General features: G+C 40.1%; 1 protein-coding gene across 2 annotated transcripts in view; it reads left to right on the top strand.

Moving 5' to 3' along the window:
- The first annotated feature begins 1050 nt into the window (after window positions 1-1050).
- LOC126608470 (uncharacterized) overlaps window positions 1051-24279 on the top strand; it is a 73580-nt gene continuing 50351 nt past the window's right edge. For both annotated transcript variants that reach the window (XM_050276358.1, XM_050276359.1), the window contains exon 1: window positions 1051-1176. The gene's annotated coding sequence lies outside the window, so the exon portion shown is untranslated. The remainder of the gene's footprint in view (window positions 1177-24279) is intronic.

Here is a 24279-nt window from a genome sequence, read left to right as displayed (position 1 = left end):
GCCAGAATTAGGGCTGGTCGTGCCAAATTTCTTGTGCCACATGCTAGCCACATATACATAATTACCGAAAATCAATTACTGCTAGCCAACCATCTTCTTGCAGTTGCCAAAAATTGGTTCAGCCAAAATTATTGGTTGGTTCGGTTGGTAAATGGCACAACCGATGATTTGCAAATAAGGAAAGTGTGGATAATAACCGTATGTTTGCAAGAGTATGATCAACATTTGGGTACTGTGAATACGATTACATTTGTGGACAATAACCGTAGGTTTGTTACTTCCAGCGATGATAAGTTGCTTCGCGTATGGGAGTTTGGGATCCATGTGGTTATTAAGTATATTAGTGAGCCTCATTTGCATTCCATGCCATCAATTTCGCTACACCCCAATTCAAATTGGCTTGCGGCACAAAGTATGGACAATCAGATTTTGATTTATAGTAGTAGGGAGAAGTCAAGCATGTATTTTTTAAACCCTAAAACTAAGAAGTCATTTATTTTCTAAACCCTAAAACTGAGGAGTCAAGCATGTAAAAAATACTTAAAATATCTAAATAGAAAATAAAATAAAAAATATATATGTATATATATTGGTAGGTATGGCATACCGCCGGCATACAAAATCAATTACCAAAGCCATGACATTAATTGTCGGTTCGGTAAACTGCCAACCAATTATGAAAAAATGCCAAAACTATACCATACCATTATGAGCCAACCGGTATGGTTCGGTCGGTAAATCGATTTATGGCAAAATTTCCCACCCCTACCCAAAATAAGTTCTCACATTATCTTTTTTACCCATATTCTTCTGCTAAGAGAGTTCTTCATCCGTTTTCACTATTTGCTCCATTTCTAATTACACATGCCTGTGTTGTTTAGTTTCTTCATCACAGAACCTTCTTTTGCTTAATTAATCTACTTTGCTTTACTTCTAAAAGTGAAAAATCGAAACCGAAAACCAGAACAAACAAAAAAAAAAAAAACATTTCGTTCTTTCAATTTTGTTGTTTTCTTGTCTCTTGATTTCATTTTTTGCCAATTTCAACTTCCTGTGGATAGGTTTTTACTTGAAAAGGGAAAACAAAAGGCATACATACTTTGCTCAGCATCATTTACGGACCGATTGTGCTCTGGCGTTTTGTAGGCAAAGGAATCTGGAGAGAGAAGGTAGAAGGTACGTCTTTCCCAAACACGGCCGCCTGCAGCGGCGACACTGGTTTTCATCCTTGGTGACTGCACCCAACTCCGGCTGGGGTGTTCTGGTTGAAACCCTAAGCCCCAAATTTTTGGGCTACCACATCTTGGCCAGCGCAAAAAAAAAAAAAAAAAAAAAAAAAAAAAACAAACCCATTTTGTTTTCTGGGCTCGCCTGAAGCAGCCGGTGTAAAATATTTTTTTTTTCTTTGTTTTTTGTTTTCTAGGCTTGCCTGAAGCAGCTCGTGTTGAAAAAAAATAAAATTTGGTCTGCCCGCAGCAACCCATTCCCCTTGCCCATATCTCCCCGTGAGCCTGCAGCTCACCTGTGACCCCTCAACCTATATTTTTGGGCTTGGGACATATGGATCAAAAATCGCTCAACCCACCTGAGGGTTTTGGCCTATATTTTTGGGCTTCGAGCTTCGATTATTTAATATTAATTTGGGTTTTATATTTTTTCACCCACACTTTAATTTGTCCCGAAGTCCAAATAATTAAAATTCAATTATAATTGTAAACCTAAATTATATATATATATATATATATATATATATTGCATATTTGTTTGCATATATATTTGTGTTTGCCTGCAGGAATATATGAACCTAAAGTTCATAATTATTTTGAAACCTGAAGTTTCTTATAAACATGCCTTGTTTGAAAACCTGAAGTTTTTCATTTAAACACATCACCCATGAAAACCTGAAGTTTTTCATGCAAAATTAAACCAAATCATGTCTATTAGAACCTGTATGTTCTACTCCTACGTGAATGGATTGATGTTTCTCCATTACACTAACCACATCTTGTCCATCTATTTTGTGATAGGAACATGTCGAATTTGAGCAAACTCGATTTCACCGCTTTAGAGGTCTCTGGAAGGAACTACCTTAAATGGGTCTAAGATGTGAAGCTCCACCTCACTACAAAGAACTCGCGTCCTACCATTGAAGAAGCAACGGACGAGCCTGTTGGCAAAGCTGAAAAAGCCACTGCTATGATCTTCATTCGAAGACATATTCATGACGCTCTGCAAACTAAATATATTGTTGAGGAGGATCCACGTGCATTATGGTACTGTTTGGTACGTGGGATGGGACGGGACGGAACAGGACGAGCCGTTCCGTCCCACGTTTGGTGCACCTAAAAACTGTGGAACGGGTTGTCCCATGGGACGAAATTTGGCTAATTTTTCGTTCCACCTCTTCCCCCTGGAACGACCCATTCCACATCCGTGGAACACAAATTTATAACATTTTACGACAAAATTTCTCCTTATCTTTTTCAATATTTACATCATCCGTTCCGTCCTGTTCCGTCCCGTCCCGTCCTGTTCCATCCCGTCCCATCCCATTCTGTCCCGTCTGCGTACCAAACGGTACGTATGGGTCGCTTTAGCTGATCGTTTTGGTCACCAAAAAGGCATATTCTTGCCTGAAGCAAGACACGACTGGTAGCACTTGCGCTTCCAAGACTTTAAGTCTGTGAATGAATATAATTCTGAAGTTTGTTGAATCTGATCACTTCTCAAGTTTTGCAATGAAACTTTGATTGAAGATGATCTCCTAGAGAAAACCTATTCGACCTTTTCTGCTTCTAATATTGACATGCAGAAACAATATAGAGCTCATAAGTTCACTAACTTCTCAGATTTGATCTCTGTTTTACTTCTCACTAAAAAGCAGAACCAGCTATTGATGAAGAATCATCAGGCTCGACCTACTGGGGTGACTATTGTGCCTGAAGCACATTATAGCAATAACCAACACCTAAAACGCTAAATGGGGTGTGGTAGGGGCGGCCAAAAGCCATCCCACCAAGGTCAACAGAGTCAAGGCCCATCCAAGGGAGGAAACAAAGCCCAGAACCGCCCAAACTTCGCCCCAAAGCCCCAAACTTCAAGAATAAAGGCAAAACACCTGAAACCATGGATGCGGACATGTGCTATCGTTGTGGTTCAAAAAACCATTAGTCCCATGTTTGCCGAACTCCCAAGAAGGTTGTAGATGAATATCATTCTCGTCGTAAGAAGTTTGAATCAAACTTCATGTAAGTGAATGAATCGGAGACTACAAAGATAGAGGTTTCTGATTTTTAGAAGGATCACACCCTTATCGAAGATTAGAATCTTAGACATAGACTTATTTTTAGTTGACATAAGACAATTGGGGCTAAATTCCACCTAGTGGCCGAACCCCTCCTTCATTTTTGGTTGGTTTTTGAACAATTTTCCTTTATGTTTGGATTATTAGTTGGTGATTTGTTTTGGATATTAAGTTTTTAATCCTTGGATAAACGAAATTATTTTGAATTGATATTTGTTTTTTTTATAAAACTTTTATGCATATGACCAATTCAAATTAATTTCTCATTCTAGGTATGACTAGTGGAAAAATTAGTTGTCTGGCAGATGGTGCAACCACGCACACAGTTTTGCGTGAACGCATCTATTTCACTAACTTCATACCTAAGAATGCACCTCTAACAACCCTCTCAGGCCTATCCAACCTAATAGAAGGATATGGTAAGGCACGTATAATGTTGACTAATGGTACAATCTTGACCATTTCTGAGGCACTATATTCTCCACGCCCGGAAGAACATTATTAAGTTTCAAGGACATTAGAGATAACAATTACCATGTTGAAACCCACGTAGAAAACGAAGTTGAATTTCTATGCATAACGTCATACGAATATGGCCAAAAGCATATTCTAGAGAAGATGGAACGTATCCCAAGTGGTCTGTATACTACAACCATACGCCCCATAGAATGTCACTATGTGGCCAGCCCTACTACTGGGACCGCGCAAGAAATTAGACTTTGGCATGATCATTTCGGACATCTTGGATGAATAGCGATGTGCCGTATCCTCAAATAATCACATGGGCATCCACTAACCCGAAGTTTAGGTTCGATCCAAGGAATCACATGTCAAACATGTTCAATAGGAAAGCTTATTACTAAGCCTTCTTATGACAAGATTCGTTTGAATCCTCCCATTTTTCTATAGCAGATTGAGGGGGACATTTGTAGATTGATTCACCCTCCCTGCGGACCATTTAGATACTTTATGATTTTGGTTGACGCTTCCACACGTTGGTCACACGTGTGTTTATTGTCCACAAGGAACACTGCATTCTCCAAACTGTTGGCTCGGGTTATCAAGCTCAGGGCTTACCACCTTGATTATCCAATCAAATCTATTCGATTGGATAATGCTAGATAATTCACATCAAAAACTTTTGATGACTATTGCATGTCGGTTGAGGTTGAAGTTGAACATCATGTACCCCATGTTCATAACCAGAACGGCCTGGCAGAGGTTTTCATTAAGCGCTTACAAATGATTGCTCGATCGTTGGTCATACGTACCAAGCTCTTGATCACTGCTTGTGGCCATGCAATATTTCACGTAGCAAAGTTGGTCCGCCTGAGGCTTGTTGCAACACAACCGTTTAGTGTCCTTCAGTTGGTTACCGGATACAAACTCGACATATCGCATATGTGTGTTTTTGGTTATGCAGTATATGTGCCGATCTTGCCACCCTTATGTACAAAAATGGGGCCTCAACAAAGGATATGAATCTATGTCAGATATGATTCTCCTTCGATTATTCGTTACTTAGAACCTTTGATAGGTGATTTGTATACCACTCATTTCACGAATTGTCACTTCTATGAGACAGCCTTCCCATCGTTAGGGGGAGTTAAGAACGTCAACAATCCTAAAGAACTACGTGAATTATCATGGACGACTCCCACCTTGTCTCATTTAGATTCCCGCACCGTTCAGTCTGAAACTAAAGTGCAGTGCATATTAGATCTTCAGAGCATAGCTCAAAGCATGCCAGATGCTTTCACCGATCTAGCGTGTGTGACAAGATCACATATTCTAGTTGCAAATACACATGCAAAGATGGATGTACCAAATGTATGACGGACTGCCCTCTTAGAAGCCCGAGACGCCAATCTTGGTGATCCACTTACATTAATGGGTAACCAATCATCTGCCCCTACACAAAAGCATAGAAGACCTCTTGGTTCAAAGGATTCACACCCCCGGAAGAGGAAAACCATAGCACAAGGTCATGAAGAGCCTACTGTGAATCCTACTATCGCTTACTCATTCTACCCAACTCATGAGGAAATTCTAGATTATGGAAACGTCCTTGAAGAGACGAATCATCCTCCCGATAATCTTGAGATTTCAGTCTATTATGCTAGCTTAGATGATGTGTGGTGTAGAAATGAGATGATTGTCGACGATGCATTAGCATTTGCAGTAATTACTGAGATCATGTTGAGCGATGACATTGAACCGTATTCCGTTGATGAATGTCGACGTAGAACTGATTAGTCAAAATGGAAACAAGCAATCTAAGTCGAACTCAATTTGCTTGCGAAACCTAAGGTGTTTGGACTTGTAGCTCCTACTTCTCCACATGTGAAGCCCGTTGGCTATAAGTAGGTTTTCTTATGGAAGCGTAATGAGAAGAACAAAATCGTGCGTTATAAAGCTCATCTTGTTCACCCGTAATGGTTGTGAGTACTTTTCGCTACCTTATCAGTTTGGTAGTTTTCGAAAAACTGGATATGCAGCTGATAGACGTAGTAACCGCTTATCTCTATGAGGATCTTGATACGGAAACTTATATGAAAGTTCCTAAATGACTTACATTGATTGGTTCAAATATTTCCAAACCCCAGAATATGCTCTCAATTCGGCTAAGGCCTTCACTATACGATTTGAAATAATCCGGAAGAATGTGGTATAACCGTCTGAGTGAGTATTTGACTAGTCAGGGATATGTGAACAACAAACTATGCCCTTGTGTGTTCACACATTCCGAATTTGCGATTGTTACAGTATATGTCGATGACATGAATCTTATCGGAACTTCGGAAGAGCTTGCGAGAACTGCCGCGTACCTGAAGTTGGAATTTGAAATGAAAGATCTAGGTAAGACTCGATATTGTCTCGGCCTCAAGATAGAGCATTGTTAGGATGGAATCCTAGTACATCAATCGAACTACACCGAGAAGGTGTTGAGCCGCTTTAATGAGGATAAAGCAAAGTCTTCAAGTACTTCTATGGTCGTTCGTTCGCTAGATGCAAAACAAGATCCCTTCCGTCCGAAGGAGGATGATGAAGAGATTTTGGAGCCTGAAGTTCCTTATCTAAGTGTAATAGGCGCTTTATTGTACTTAGCTCAATGCACTAGATCCGACATCTCCTTCGCTGTTAATCTTTTAACAAGATACAGTAATGCACTAACACGCAGACACTGGACTGGGGTGAAAGACATCTTTCGTTACCTTAAGGGTACTACATATTTGGGCTTGTTCTATCTTTACGAAACCTCGAATGGTGCCGCACCCTATGCTCCTCGAGTTGATTCTCGCCTTCCTGGTTATGCCGACACAAGATACTTACCTGATCCGCACAAGGCGCGCTCTCAAATGGGTTATGTCTTTACCATTGGAGGCACCACAATATCTTGGAGGTCAACTAAATAGACCTTAGTTGCCACTTCGTCTAATCGTATTGAAATTCTCACCTTACATGAAGCAACTCAAGAATGCTTTTGGTTGAGAGCAGTAGTAGGCCATATTCGAAGCTCCTACGATCTTTGAAGACAACGCAACTTGCATCGAATAGCTCAAGAAGGGTTACATCAAAGGAGACAATACCAAGCACATTGCGCCGAAATTTTTCTTTTAACATCAACAACAAGAGCATCAGAAGATTGAAGTCATGCAAATCTGTTCACAAGACAATATGGTCGACCTCTTCACCAAATCATTGCCAAAGACGACGTTTCAGAAGCTTGTTCATGGAATTGGTATGCGTAAACTTTCTGAGTTGTAACTTTGCTATTTCTCTTTAGAATTATGTCAAACTCAGGGGGAGTATCCTGTAGATACTTGCTTGATCTTAATGTACTCTTTTCCCCTATGATTAGGAGCATTTTTTCCACTGGGTTTTTGCTACCTAACTAGGTTTTAACAAGGCACCCACCTTAGGCTAGTCATATCCTTGATGACATCCCGTAGATGTTTATTTGACTTTTTCATTTCTCATGCATTGTTCCTTAGACTATGGATTTTGTCCCTACTCAGGTTTGTGCCATAGCCTAAGGGTTTTTTAGTGAGACTTACTACTTATGCAAGTTCCTACCTTATTGACAATAAGCATGTTCTTTAGAATCAGTGTCAATTAGTCGACTTCCTCAACTTCTGCATTATGCTAAATCTACCTTGAGTATTTACACACTCAAGGGGGAGTGTTGTAAACATTCCTAGTTTAAGTGTGACTGTATAAATCCTAGATTAGATTTGATTATAGTTATCATTTCCTATTGTATCTTGTATTCCTTGGGGATGAAGGAATATCTTCTCTCCTTATATTACTATAAATAAAGGCACAATGTAGGAGGGATAACAACACACACATTCCCCTACAATTCTACAAACACATCTCTCTCTCTTTTTCTCCTTGCCGCCGGCCATCCTAAACTTGTCAGATAAAATAGACCACAACAAAATAGAATTTATCTATTTATTTTTTTCTAAGTGAGAGTTGCAACTTAGACGGTCTAAATGGGTGTCTAGGTGGATCTAGGCGCCCTTTTTATTTCTTTTACCCAGAACTGCAGTTATAATTGAAATTGGGAAGGATTTTGATATTTCAAAAAATAAATATTGATTTGATTGGTTATGTATCAATTTGTATTTTCTTATATCATTAAGGAAATGCAATTTTTTATTCAAATTCAAGAATCATTCATTAATTAATAGTTAATTAAATGCCTAGAAATTAATCGTGGTCGTGGCCAGCCGTTTAACGCCTAGGCAAGACCTAAGCAATGCTAGATGAGGACTTTTAAAACACTGCATTTGCCTAAAGTTATCCGCCTATGATTTCCTCAAATATGGTTATCATCTGTCATTGTTTTTAAGGAAAACTAATGAAAATGGCTTGAAAACTTTAAGTTTTAACGATAAGGACCAAATAAAGGGTAAAAAGAGTACTAGGAATGACTTTTTAATGTAAAAATATGATTTTTTGTTAAAGTGAACAGTACCATGAGTCTTTCATTAAAATTCCCTTGTTTTTATTCTTTTTTTTTTTTGGTCAAAAATTGTTTTTCTTAGAGTACAATTTTTTGGGTACAACGAGACTAAATGTTAACTTTATTGGTTGCAACGCATTGACAACTTGCGGCAACCTTGAGCTTTTATATACAAACATATTATATAGAAAAAGAGTTGTTATTGACAACTTAAAATATAGATCGCAAGTAGTCATATACTACAGTGGTAGAGATGAGTGTTGCCTTTGCACCATTCATGTCGGCTTCCTAATCTAAAAAATTCATCGTTTGACAAAAAAAAAAAAATCAATTTAAAATAAGCATCATGTTGCATGATGTTATTAATGTCCAGTATTATTGTCATGACTCGAATTTGAGGTCAGCGAAAAATTAAACCTCGTGCCCGGTGCACGAATAAAAATAGGTAATAAGAAAACAAACATCTCTTAATTAACATTGCAAAAGTTTCTCTACAGTGACAGTTGACTACCGTTTCAGGATTCACCTGTTAAATATTCATAAGGGATGAACGGGTGAGCTTAAATACAACAATGCATTTAATACATGGAAGCAATAATAATGTTTGTATGTAATGTTTCCTCTTTACTCTATTCTGTTAACCCATTTAACAGATAAAACCCAATTCTCATTTCATTAATCATCTTGTCAAACTCTTAGTCCCCAAATTTAAAACCCGATTTGATCATTTTATCAGACTTTAACAAAAAATTGTTGAGATTAAATTTTCGAGATATGGCATAGGGTACAAGAGTAAATACTCTATAATAAAAAATTTAAAAAGAATGTGTATGATTCTAATTCGCGTGTTTATTAACAACTACGGAGTTCTGATATTATCATGGGGGGATAGTTTATACATACAAGTTGTTATTGGGTAAGAGGAGCTCTAAGCAAACAAGCTTTGTTCTTCTTCATATTCCCGTTCCTTTTCATGACAAGTAAACATGACATACAATCAACTTTGCTCCATCGAGTTTCAATTAAATAATTAAAGTTTCTGAGTATAATTAGGGACTAGCTGGGCGTGTGTTTTGGAACAAAAGATTGTGATGTATGTGTATCTGGTTGAGGAATCTCGATGTGTCAGACCAAAAAAATTAAATATATTGTGCTTATTGAAATGTTATTAGGAGAGCAATTTATATTACACGAGTAATACTATCATTATAGTGTCTCATGCCAAATTCAAAGACAATAATAAGTTTTTGTCTACATAACATTATGACATTGGTACAGGATGTCGCGGTGACAATATACATGTATTATCTAAGCTCTTCTCGCGATTAAACACCAATAAAAAAATGTGTGGAAAGGAAAAATCAAATGCATTGGGCCTATTGTCATTGTCACATTGCGGATGTTGAACCAAAATCGTGCACCGTCGTGAATAGAGAAGGTACGCAAGTCTTGCCACCTACAAGAAAGCAAACAATCGTGATTAACTCAAGGTAACAGTGTGGTACTTGCCCAAAGTTCTTCGATTGTCAAATTATAAATCAATATTAAGACTTAAATAATGGGCGAGAAAATATAGAGTATGAATGCATAGATTGCGTTTACTAGAGATGTGCCATAGATAAGGGTATTTATACTAGTCGAGAGAGAAACCTTATAAAATAATGATTTCGTATTAAACTGTGAGAATCCAAGAGGATATCTAAGACTAAATATTGTTCCCTTTTAGGAGTGTGATTACTTACGGCCTACACCAATCCATAGATTGCAAGAATCTCCAAGAATATAGGAAACATGTCTGATCCCCAATCGGTTCAACTTTCTATGTCTTATGAAACAAGAATAGTGGATCTTAGCGAAGTCCAGAATAGTCGATCTCTGCGAAGTCGGCGGACTTCGCCTCCTTTTCGAAGTTCAGCAGGATGTGGTGCCATCCCTGGTTTGTTTGAGCAGCTTAATCCGATTGGAGTTGTCGAGTCTATGACCGAAATTCAGAGGTATACGTATTTTCATGTCTTACTTTGGCCTTGGAAAACTCATTGTCCCACAAATGCCCTAACTATGTATCTGACAGGATGTTCCGCTTGCGAATGGATATTTATCCAAAGACCGCACCTTTCAACGTAAATCAGAGTACATAATGTTTAGTATTCTTTGACATGTGGCAATCCAATCTCACTAACATTGTGAGATAGTAGAGACATTCCGGTCTCAGGCGAGTGATCTCGAAAGTTGTGCCATAGAGATAATAATGATGAGAGACGTCACTTTGTGTGTATACGAAAAACAAGGAGATGCTTTTATGTTGCCGATTGATTTCAGTCTTCGAATGCACAGATCTTGAGGTGAGACGATCTAGATTCAAGTGTTGATTTCGAAAAATCCTCTATCAATAGCTCATATTTTTTCCTTCATTTTCTTCCTGCTTATAAATCACCCTTAAGTGCAAAAATCCCTCTGACTGGTTTGAAAATTTCTAAAATCTTCCCAAACTTGAACTTGTCTGACTTTCCTCTCTATCTTTCTGTCAATGAAATGGCATCTTCCAGTGTTCAACCTGCATCGATAGCCATCTATAACTCCTACATCAAACCTCCAATGATCATAATTCACAATAAGGAGGAATGTGATTTGTTCTTCAAGGTTTGCCAGAATTTGGTGAACAATTGCAAAATCCAGTAGAAAGCCAGTGAAATCGTCTTCTCCCCTCTGTCTTCTTCCTTGTACCAGGATCCACCCCTAGTATATAGATTTGGGTCTGAAATTCCTCATTTTAGACTTCACAAAGGAGGTGTTGATTTTCTACAACCTTTCCTTATGCAATCTTACTCTAACGTTTCACCTGATCATCACCAGCTATGAGCTCCTTGACAAATTGTATGGGGCAGAGTTCAGAATTCAAGAACTCTCTATTTCTTCCAATCTAGGCCTAGTTATATGTGGGACACATACATTACCAATCTCCAGAAGCAAGACAAAGATTGGAGCAAGGATGTGCTAGTTGTCGATGAAGATTAGGTGGGTAAGATCTCCAGAGTAAGGGTGCGGAACATGTCATCAACGGACTTGAAGTGCGACAACTACATTAAAAAAGTCACCGTTTGCCACATGAAATTGATTTATAGGGTGTTCAAAATATAAAGCACCGTGATTGGAGTTGGCTCATCACTCCAGGGCAGAATGACTTACATGGGAGAGACTTTATCATCAAGCACTGCTCCAAGATTCTTATTTTGGATCCACTTTGGGTCGACGCCCATGCCATAGTAAACAAAACTCAGAGTTAATAAGTAATGGAGTCAAACACAAACTTGTAGGTCAAGGCATTAATCCACCTATCATGATAATATTACTAACAAAAAAAATTGTTATTTTCTAAACTTAGTGCTTAAAAAGATTTCCACTATGAAATTAGAGTACTAACCTACTCTGATACCAAGTTTTAATCCCATGCAAAATCTCTTACTCTAAAACTTGCCTTCATGCATTGATCAGAATAAGATGAGAAAGTGACTATCTTTGTCCGAAATGTCCTCTAGATATTAAAGTCAGTCCGACATGTTTCTATTGCCTTATTGGGTAAGTAGTAATGATTGTTAACATTTGTAGAAGATTAAACTAAGTGTTGCATGAGAAGTTGAGCATGACTTTGGTTTTGTTTATTCTTTCACCCTGCCCCCTATCTAGGTCTAAGGATTTTAATAAGTGCAATAGGTAATCGAGGAGGGGTTTCCTTACTAGTCGAAATTGCATGTCCATTCCTAGTGAACCTTAAACAAAAAGTTCGTCAGGAATTTAGTCGCTTGTACATGGGATTAGAAACACCTTAGGAATCCTTTTGTTAGACCCATGTATAACCTTTATATGTGTTGGACCTAAGCGTTTCCAAATCTGATTACACTTAAGTGACTTTGCTAAGCTACTTTGGGAGTTAGAGCTCCATCAGAATAATATTCCATCTTAATATTTTCCTAGTCTGGATGCCTCATTCAAACCTACTTTCGGCATGAGATCGCTGCAAAATGTACTTAATTTAGTACGTTGGTCCGGGATAGAAGTAATCGTTATATGGGGGCGGAGTTTAGGGCCACTACTCGGATGAATTTTAGATTGCCCTTTTGATTATTCCCTTGAATGGCCAAAGCCTAGGGTTGAGTGTGTAACCCCCCAACCCTTAGGTTGCATAAAATTTTTGGAAGTCAGATAGTGCAGTAGAGTTTACCGGGCAAAAGGGTCATGTCCCAATTTTAGTAGTCTGCCTAACATAACCGCGCTTAATACAGCTCAAGGCTCCCAAGTTGGTAACTGGAACACAACATAATGAGCTATAGGAGACTCGTTTAACAATAACACTTTGAATTTTGTTTAGACTTGAACTCTTGCATAGTTTTCAAAGTGGTGTGATATGTGGAATGTTAGGGTATTCCCTGTACAGCAAAAAAAAATAAAAATTAAAGTACGAACAAAAGTCATGCGACAATCAAAATATATTCTAATTATAAAAGAATGGGGGTTTGATGAAGGGTGTGATTGAATCTGTGTTGGATTGCCTATATAACTCCGGACTTAGAGAATCAAATTACAGGTGTAGTTCTATGAAAAGATGATACAATGTGTGTTTACATCAGGATTCATCTTTGACGAAGGTACGTACCTTGACTTAAGCAAGCTTTAGAGGTACTTTTCCATATCTACACGTAGACAGACGTCGTTGAAATTCTTTGCTTTGCAGTTGTGATGGATGGCCTACATATTAACTTATGTCAAAGAAGAATCAAACCACGTGTAGTTCGTTGGAGGTTCTTAGTAATACCACCAGAGCTTGGTGATATTCCATCTCTTGGTGATAGGATGTCATGCCTCAATCTCAAGATATGTCCAGGATCGACACATGACATTAACACATACATGTTCCTCTATCATTGATCACCTCCTAGGCATGGTCAAAACATAGTCAATAGTTCAACATTGAAGTAACTTTTCTCTTATATCATGGTTGTATCTAACATTTCTGTTAGACTGCCTACGTACCCTAAGACATGATTAAGCCATTCATAGTTCAAAATATAATCCATCAATAAAATAAAATTTCCATGAACCAACAATGCACAACATTAATCTTTAACCACATTGATCAACCAATTGGATCAAAATCATTTATAGGACAACAATAAGGTTGGCAATGCTTTATGGCACGGAATGTTGGGCGGTGAAGCATTAACACGTACATAAAAAGAGAAATGAGTTAACAAACCACAAAAAAGGTAGGGTCAAAAGAGAAAAAAGATAGGACAATACTTGAAGTTAGTACTCAATTTACTCACTACAACAGGTGGTCTAATAACCTTATAACACTTGTCTATTTAATATTTTCCCAAGGCTAGAGAGCTACTATCTCCAAATTTGTGTTTCCTTTGTGTCTCCTTTCTAATATTTATGACATGTGTCTTTATTTTAACTCTCAGTTTAACAGTATCAATGTTTAATAATATTAAATAACTAAATAACTAAAAGTTCAAAAATAAATCAATCATCACTCCCACTGCCCATCAACGATTCAACATCAACACCAATCCTTCACCTGAGAACTCTTCATCTTCGCGAAACCTCATTTTCTCTCTACTCGACTTTTTGTCTGTTCAATTACTCAGCCTATCAAACAACAAATTTCATGTAAATTTTGATTTCATGTAAATTTTGGTTTGAGGAAGCAAGGAAGGGGGGCAGCACTGCTACACTTTGTTCTCTGGTTGGAGGGTTGAATAAAAAAAGGACATAGAGAGAGACTGAAGGGAACGGGGGACAGAGACTGAAGTCTGAAGGGAAGTTAGTGAACGGCCCTTTTTTTTTTACCCAACATATACGAAACGACGCCGTTTCGTTTTTTTTTTTTTTAATTTTTTTACCAGGACCAAAACGATGTCGTTTTGGCCTAGAGGTTTAAAATAAAATAAAAAAATGAATCAACTCTGCTGTGCAGGACACCGGATAGCAGCAGCAGTGGCATACCAGTCAGGTTTTTCAACGAGGGGAGGGGCTGAACCAGACATGAGGTGGCGGCCGCCCCTCCCCTCGCCGGAAAACAGGTCTGGAGATCTGGTTCAGCCCCTCCCCTCATCGGAAAACCTAACCAGTTAGCCACTGCTACTGTTGTCTGGTGTCCTTCGCAGTAAAGCTGATTCAATTTTTTCTTTTAAACCTCCAGGCCAAAACGACATAGTTTTGGTCCTGGTAAAAAAATTGAAAAATAAAACGAAATGGTGTTGTTTCGTATATGTTGGGTAGAAAAAAAAAATTTAGGGGCCGTTCACTAACCTCCCTTCAGACTTCAGTCTTTATCCCCCGTTCCCTTTAGTCTCTCTCTCTATATCCTTTTTTTATTCAACCCTCCAACCAGAGAACAAAGTGCAGTAGCGCTGCCCCCTTTCCTTGCTTCCTCAAACCAAAATTTACATGAAATTTGTTGTTTGATAGGCTGGGTAATTAGCCAGACAAAAAGTCAAGGAGAGAAAATGAGGTTTCGCGAAGATGAAGAGTTCTCAGGTGAAGGATTGGTGTTGATGTTGAATCGTTGATGGGCAGTGGGAGTGATGATTGATTTTATTTTTGAACTTTTAGTTATTTAGTTATTTATTATTATTAAACATTGATACTGTTAAACTGAGAGTTAGAATAAAGACAGGTGTTAGAAGGTTATTGTCTTCTTTTTTTTCTCTTCTGACCCCACCTTTTTTGTGGTTTGTTAACCCATTTCTCTTTTTTTTTCCTTGTATGTATTTTACCCCCTCTTTTTAAGACCCCATCATATTTATCTTAAACTCTCACATTATCTATAAATATTGTATTAATTTTTAAAAAAATAATGTAAATATTGTTTATTGTTTATTTTACAATAAAAGAAATTTATTTAAATCCATCTAGGCTCCTACCTAAATCTTGCCTAGGCGCCTAGCTGTTAGGCCACAGTTCGCTGCCTGACTAGCGCCTAAACGTTTTTTAGAATCTAATCTTAACTAATTTAAGCTTTGTACATGGCTTTGATATTACCGCTTTGGTGAAGAGACTGTTTTCTGTTATGAATATTGATTCAAAACTTTGCACTTTCCAATGTGAAAGCAACTGCTTCAATTGAACTCTTTTGAATTTCGCCCCTCCCCTCGGCAAATCCTGGCTTTGCCACTGATGAAACTGATCATAACAACTTTTCTCTCCATTGAAGTAGGTTTTGGAAGTGAATGAATGAGTGAGACAATGTCTGCTTCCGACCGTATCATGGATACTGTGTTTTCTTGGTCACTTGAAGACACTTTCAATGAGAATCTGTACATGAACCAGGTTTTTTCTTCCACTTTTAGTATTATGTTTCATTTTTTTTAGATTTATCTTGTTTTTCTTCAAATTTTGATGAAATTGCTACTGCAGCGTTTGTTTTATTTTGTATCTTCGGGAATGCTTAAGATGTTTAGACCCAAAAAAATTAAAACTTTATACTACCTTGAGAAATAATTCAATGAGTTAGCCATTGCATTTGATTTTTTTTTTTTTTTACAGTTTTATTATTGTTTTTTATTTACAAAATTTTTCGTATAACTTCTATTTTTTCGTATAACTTTTATTTTACAAAATTTGTTTCATATTTTTTTTAAATTCCATTTTTTCCTATAACTTCTATTTCACAAAATTTGTTTCATTTTATTTTAAGTTGTAGTTTTTAAATAATAAATTATGTTTGGCCTTATGGCCCTCTGGCCCTCTGTTGGAGACGGTTTTTTGTGACAAGGCTAAAACGAGCCCTCTAGCCCTCTAGTCCTCGGTTGGAGACGGAGGCAAATATGGCCATGTACTGTTCATTAAAATATTAATATCTTGGAGGATCTTCAAGGGCCAAAGGGCTAAAACGAGCCATCTGGCCAGTCATTGGTTGGAGATGGCCTGAGTTTTCAAGTTGCCCACAAAAAGATTATATTATATATCTGTGAACTGTGATCAATGATGATGGCTGAGGTAGATGGCTACGATGAATGAACCTAAAAGCTGGTTTGGTATTGTTATGCTTTGAAAAAAAAAAACTACTTCTGCTGTGCTGTGAGAATAAACAGCTGTGAAATAAAGCAGCAGAGTGTTTGGTAAACTTTTTTGTAAAAATGCTTGTGAAAAAAAAAACAGTATTATAGTGTTTGATAAACTTTTATGTAAAACAGATGCGAAAAAAAACTGGTTTTTCAAAGCTGGGTTTTGCAGCTTTGTGTTTTTTGCTTTTTTCACCCAAAACTGTGAAAAAAAAGCTTAAGCTAAATGTTTACCAAACATAAAAAAACTCCCAGCTTTTTTTTATAGCCACTTTTTTCAAAATCACCTTAGTACCAAACCAGGGCTAAGAGTGCCATTGAGATCCAAGGACAAGTTTCTAAAATTAGAATGAAATAGATATATTGCTACAGAAAATATGATCTTATTTTGGATGATAGAGACACTTATTTATATGATCTGTAACAACTTTATTCAAATCTGCCTACTTCGCTTGGGCCCCTAGGGCTAGCCGCCCAATTGCATCATGTCTTGTATCTGAACAAGGGCAGTCAGATTTGCAATCCGTATTTTTTTTTATTTTTTATTTTTTTAAGAATTGAGTTTAAATTAAGAAACCCAAGGTTAAGAAGCCAAACAGAAGCAAAAGAGCCTACGACGAGGCAAACACAGCGAAGCTAAACACCAAGCAAAGCAGTGAGCCGGGATACAGCAAACGACACAATCACTAAGAGAGAGTGTCACCCCAACCCACCCCAACCAGCTAGTGAGGACAGGGAAGACCATCATTACATAAAACATGAACTAACGAAGATGGGGATCTGTCAACCCACACAAGATCACACATCTCCGTAAGACCAATTGACGCAAGAGCATCCGCTGCCATATTGGCTGATCTTGGAACCCAAGACCAGCGACAGTTCTGGAAAGCTGACCCCATCCTAAGAGCACGAGCCAAAATGGGGAAAGCCTCCCAACTGCCATTTTCAAGAGAACCATTAAGATAGGAAATAGCCTGAAGAGAGTCAGATTCAATAATAACAGAGCTGAAACCCATCGAGGCACCCAACTCACAACCACGCAGAATCGCAAAAGACTCAGACGCAAAAGAAGAAGGAGCCAAAATAGAAGACCTAACCGCTGCCAGAAAATACCCATCGTCCTGCCTAGCAATCACCCCCGTAAAACCCATCCGAGAAGATTTAGACCAGCTGGCATCCACATTGATCTTAACAAAAAGAGAAGAAGGAGGACACCACCTGACTGCAACATCCTCCCGAGGAACCGAGACAGGCCGAGCAGTACCCACAGAAGACACAGCAAGCAAAAAATTCCCGAAAGTAGACGACAACGAAAAAAGAACCTTAGAAGGGTTGATTGAAACCTGATTGAACACATAATCACAACGAGCTTTCCAAATGAACCAGCAAGTAAACGCAACATAAGCCTGGAACCACTGCCTGTCAACCGAGGAGCCCCAGTTAGAAGAAAACACAGTCTGCAACCACAGAGCCCACGAATCGATATCGACAGCGTCAACTTGATAATTCAAAGCTCCACCAAACCAAACAGCCGCCACCCAAGGACAGCGAAGAAAGACATGCTCCACAGTTTCATCAGCACTCCGACAAAGAGGACAAGAGGGAGAAGGGGATAACCTCCTTTTAAAAAGAGCCTTACCAGTAGGCAGGCCAAGATGCAACGAAGCCCAAAAGAAATGCCGGATTTTTGGAGGCACATCCAGCTGCCAAATGCACTTCCAAAGATTTTTAGAAACCGAACGAACAGCCGGCAGCCGATGATCCCTCACATCAATAGAGCGAACTTGAAGCCACCTATACCCCGATTTCACAGAATATTTGCCATTCCAGTTAGCAGCCCAAACAAGCCGGTCCTTCCATCTCGAGTCACCAATAATCGTTTCATGGATAGCCCGTTGATCTAACAAAGATAGAAATGGTCTAAGGAAATCAAAATCCCATTGTCGGGAAGAGGAGTCAATGAGGGAGCTAACCCGTAAATTCGACGTAACAGTAACTTCACCAAGCGGCAGAGGGTGCCCCGAAGGGAGAGAGGGCAGCCACCTATCCACCCAAACCCTCACATCATCCCCACCCATAATTTGCCAATGAGAACCGCTAGCAAGAAGCTCCCTGCCCGAAAGAAGACTGGACCAAGCCCACGACGCCCGAGCCCCTTTTTTAGCCTCCCAAAAAGAGCAATGCGGGAAGTACCGGGCCTTAATAACCCGAGCCCACAAAGAATTCGGCTCCGTAAGTAATCGCCAGCACTGCTTAGCAAGGAACGCATCATTAAACTCCTGAAAATTTCTGAAACCCAGGCCACCCATATCCTTAGGAAGGCCAAGAACCTCCTTACACACCCAGTGAATCTTACGGTCCTCCCCATGGCTTCCCCACCAAAATCTCGCAACCAAGGCATCCAACTCCTGACAAACCACAGCAGGAAATTTAAAAATGCACATAGGATAAGCAGGAATGGCCTGGACCACCGCCTTAATCAGAACTTCTCTTCCCGCCCTCGACAACGCACTATGCTTCCACCCTTGGAGCTTTCCCAAAATTCTGCCCTTCACATAAGTAATGCCACGCTTCTTGGAACGACCCCAGATAGCAGGGACCCCCAAATAAGTGCCCGAATTATCCACCACAGACACACCAAGGATGCCACCCAAATTGGCAGCCACCCCTTTCGGAACATTCGCGCCAAAATAAATACTAGACTTCAGAAGATTCACTTTCTACCCCGAAGCCTCACAATACCTTTCAAGAATAGAGAGTAAATTCCTACAATATTGAACCTCTGCTCTCAAGAAAAGAAGGGTATCATCCGCGAAGAATAAGTGAGATATAATGGGCCCCGAGACACCAATCCTAACTCCCTCCAACCTTTTATCGTCAACCGCAGCTTGAATCATACACGAGAGAACCTCCCCCAGAATGATAAACAGATAAGGAGATAAAGGATCACCCTGCCGGAGGCCCCTGGATGGAGCAAACTTGTTACCTGGCTGACCATTGAGAAGGATAGCAAAATTTACAGAAGAAACACAGCCCATAACAAGCCTTCTCCACACACAACAGAACCCCATTCTCTCCATAACCGCGTCAAGGAAATCCCATTCTACTCTATCATAGGCTTTCTGCATATCCAATTTGACTCCCATTTCAAACTTCCTTTTCGCTGTTCTCCCTTTCAGAAAATGGAACATTTCATGAGCAATCCCAATATTATCTTGAATTTGACGACCCACCACAAAAGCATTTTGGGAGGGAGAAATAAGCATAGGAAGAATCACCTTTAACCGGTTCGCCAAAACCTTGGACAACACTTTGTAAGAATAATTACACAGGCTAATGGGCCGGAACTGCGAGACCGTCTCCGAGTGCGGAACCTTTGGGATCAGAACAATATACGTAGCATTAAGAGTAGCTAGACTACTCGACCCCTGCATCAAGTCCCTCACCAAAACACAAACATCCGCATAGACATGCTCCCAAAAGGATTGGTAAAATATACCCTGAAAACCATCCGGTCCCGGAGCTTTAAGACCACCCATTTTAAATATCGCTGTCTTGATTTCCTCCTCTGAAACCGGCGTAAGAAGTGCCTGATTCATATCCTCCGTCACTCTCGGGCTAATACAATCCAACAAAGAGCCCCAATTCCGGGCTCCACCAGTAGTGAACGTTTGCATAAAGTGATCCTCAACCAACTTCCGAACACGACCCGGATGCTCCACCCTGTTCCCAAACTCATCCTTAATTTTAATAATTTGGTTGCGACGTCTTCGTTGCAAAGTAGAATTATGAAAGAAATTTGTATTTGCATCCCCCTCCCGCAGCCATCTAACTCGAGATCGCTGCATCCAATAACTTTCCTCCTGAGCCCTCAAATCATCAACTAGCTGCATTTTCTGCTTAATGACGTCACAGTTAGATCGCCAATCCCTTTGAAGCTCCTGCAACTGAAGAATGAGTTCCTGAATCATATGTCCCCTCTTCTTGAATTTATTACGGCTCCACCGAATGAGACTGGATTTGCAATCATTAATTTTCTTCGTCCATCTCACCAAAATCTCACCCGGCTCCTGCCTATTCCAGCAAGAGCTCACCACCTTATCGCATTCATTCTCCTTAGCCCAGAAAGCCTCAAACTTGAACACCCTACGCCCCCGCATACTTTCCGAATCAGATTGAATAATGAGAGGACAATGATCAGACCCCATAACCGTCCCATGCGTAACCAAAGACTGTGGCCACAAATCCTGCCATAGCCCGTTGATCAAAGCCCGATCAATCCGTTCCTCCACCAAATGACCATGTCGCATACCATGCCAAGTGAAAGCAGGACCATTAAAGTCCAAATCCCACAAATTAGTAGCCTGCATGAAATTCTCCAGATACCTAGGTCTGTTATAGAGGACCTCCACACCCCCATACTTCTCATGATCCCAAAGAAATTCATTAAAATCCCCGGCACATAGCCACGGAATATCAGAAGGAGTAAAATAACTCGACATCCACTCCCAGAATTCAGCTTTATCTTCCCTGTAAGGAGTTCCATAAACTCCAGTAATCCGAACCCAAGTACGATCTCCACCCTTGCGCAAAATAACATCAATAATATGCTTAGAAGAAAACAGAGTTTGCACCTCCACAGAGTCATCCCACCATAAGCTAAGCCCACCTGCCCTACCAACTGGAGAAATATTGACACCATAAGGAAAACCCAAACGTCTCCTAACACCATTTAATCTATGATCTTTCATTTTTGTTTCAGATAAAAAGATCATAGAGGGCCGTTTGTTTCTAATAAAACCATGGAGGGCCCTAACTGCCGTGTCCGACCCTAGACCACGGCAGTTCCAAAACACCAGAATCATGGCGAGCTTGCGGCTGTTGAAGGCCAGCCGCCACCACCCCGAGCCAGATTACCCGCATAAATAGCCAAGATGCAGCTCTCCATCTCCCCGAGACTTCCTCCACATGATCCTACAAATCACGCACATCCATGGTGCCTTCATAAAGCACTTGTCTCCCAGCTTCCGAGTTCGGCCCTCGAGTTTTCTTTTACGGGGATGGTACTAGTTCCATACCCGAAGGCTCTACTCCTCTCTTAACGCCACCCACCTCATGTCGCACCAGGCTTGAATATTGTTGAGGATTACTAACCTTTGTTCCCGAGAACCCTTCAACAGCACCATCTGGTATAGTCTTAGAATAAGTCTCACTGACTTCCCGAATCCGGCCCGCAGGCCCTCCTTCTCCCCCCTGAAAAACCACTTGGTTAAGAACTGACGGGAAACTCCCATCACCGCACTCCCATCTGAGCTGACGACGAAGCTGAGGCACTACCACCTGAATCTGACTAGCAGGACAAGTTTGTCTCTGAACTCTACGCCATTTCTTCTTGTCACGAGTGTGAGAACCATGCTCCCCAGCATTAACCCCAGTTGTATCCTGCCGACTCGGAGCCTCCCTTAGGATCGGACTCTGCAACCTCAACTCAGGGCGATCAATGCCCCTAACCATTCCAACCGTCCTCCTTTCCCCTACTCCCAAACGCGACGGGCGCACGGGCTCCACAAAATCTCGCACCGGGGGAGCTTTTATCCAATCTCCATAGCCTTCCGCCCCACCCAAGTTTCTCGCGTAGGAGCACTCCGTATTAATATGATCTATACGCCCACAAAGATAGCAAAAATCTTGGAGCCTCTCGTACCGAAACTCAACCCAAGTCTCACGGTTTACCTCCCTTTTCAACCAGCATCCAAGGACAAGCGGGTTCTCCGAATTAACTAGCACTCTAACCCTTAAGAAGCCTCGAGCCTTTGCTGGATCCTCCATCTCCAGAAAAACACCAGCTGGCCTAGTGAGCCGAGTAACATTCTCTTTGGAAACCATACTTAAGGGGACACCACGGATTTGAACCCAGAACGGAATAGTCTTCATGTCTACTTCCTCCAAAGCAAGGTCCGGGGGCCAAGCTTTCACCACAAAATTTTTCTTCATGACAGCCCACGGCACCTGCGCCAGGATTTTCTGAGCCATACTCTGATCCGGAACCGAGATAATGAACAAATTCTCTCGGACCCATTTAACTCCCACTTCACCTAGATCCTTCCACGCCGAGTTAAGAATATTTCTAATACCCCACCTATTCAATGATTTCTGTGTCAAAGCCTTGCCAACCAATTTAACACCAATCTCCATCGTAGACAGATCCAGCGAACGATCCAGATGAACAACCAGCTCTTCCACACCATTATTTTCCATAAGTAGCAGACTCCATACCTTCAACAGCCTCAGAGATGCCGCAGAGTACTTGGATTTCGCAGAAAAAAACCCTAGTAGCACCCGTCGGAACCAGTCGTAACTCGTGAGGGGACAAAAGGGGCTGAGCTCCTTTAGTACTACCAACCACCATCTCAACAGACCCAAAAATACAAATCCAGCATTTAGTGCTATGAGATTGGTTGGTACCCATCTTTACTCCAACCTCACAGAGTCCACATTTTTGCCAAACGGTCAGTCCCACATCGATACCAGTCGTGCAGAGATATAAATTCCAAACCCCCAAACTGAACAACCAGTGTAACCCTAGCCCCCAAATCAGATAATGGAAGGGGGAAAAGCCCTGCCCACTTTCCTCCATACTGACCCCACCCCAACCAGACGAAACGCAAACCCCAATCGCAGAGCACAGAGAAGGAATTAAAGCTTCACCAACCCCAATTTAACAATCCCCCAACAGAATAGCCGGACCACAGCAGACAATCAGGACACTCTCGCAGGAATCGCCCCAAAGGAGATCCACCTACCCCGTTCATAAATCGCCCAAAAGGAGATCCACCAACACCGACGGCAAACCCAGAATCTGCAAGGAAAAGAAACCCACACCCACACTAAAACACGCACTTCGGCGGATTCTCACAAAGGAGAAAAAGCTCTCACGACGGAGAGAAAACTCACCATTGCACGCATATGCAATCCGTATTATTGGCACATGGAATATGTGCAACGAATGGTACTCAGATTTAAGTATATAAAAAAAAATTATTTAATTATTTTTAATTCTTATAACAATATTTAATTAAATTTGTGAGACCTAATTATGTTCCACATCATCATATAACAGAATTTTTGACAAATTTCTAACAAAATGACCACATTGATTTGCAACATCCATTTTCAGGGACTATATTGATCGATTTTTAATTTCAAGAACCATCTTGATAGGATGGGTCAATTTGGGGACCATTTGTGATATAAACCCTTATTACAATTAAACTGTTTAATTGAATGTGGTTGAGATTAATTACTAAGTTAATTAATCAAATTAAAAAGGTCAAGTTGAACTTTAAATTAGTTTCGGGTTTCACGGCCCAATGGGTCTCCGTCCATTAGGCCCATTAAGCTAAGATTGTGTGACAACTTAACTTAAATGTCACAAACCCAATGTGAAAAGAAGGCTGGCTATACATGAGGAAAATGAGTTTTCAAGGCTACAAGTTTTACTTGATAACAACATGCTTAAAGCTGCTAAAGGAGCACTTGTCATAATTGAAGGGCCTCGAAATACCTTGCTTTATATGCTATAAGGAAAACCTTTGGAGAATGGAGTGGATATGGTAGCTGATGAAGTGCAAAGTGATAAAGGTGACTTGTCTGTATTATGGCACAAGAGGTTGGGACATGTAAGAGAAAAAGCATTGCAAGGATTGATCAAGCAACGGTGCTTTAAAGGAGCAAAAACGGGAAAGGTGAAGTTTTATGAGCACTGTGTTCTTGGCAAACAAACAAAGGTGAAATTTGGCTTAACAGTCAATCAAACGAAATGAATTTTAAACTATATTCACTATGATGTTTGGGGGCCTGCAAAGAATGCTTCTTAAGGTGGAAATAGATGGTTTGTATCTTTCATTGATGACTGACTACTCTCACAAATCATGGAT

The sequence above is a fragment of the Malus sylvestris genome, chromosome 16, assembly GCF_916048215.2.
Source record: "Malus sylvestris chromosome 16, drMalSylv7.2, whole genome shotgun sequence".
NCBI classification, from domain to species: Eukaryota; Viridiplantae; Streptophyta; class Magnoliopsida; order Rosales; family Rosaceae; genus Malus; species Malus sylvestris.
The sequence above is the reverse complement of the archived record's forward strand: the minus strand, read 5'-3'. Positions and strand labels throughout refer to the sequence as shown.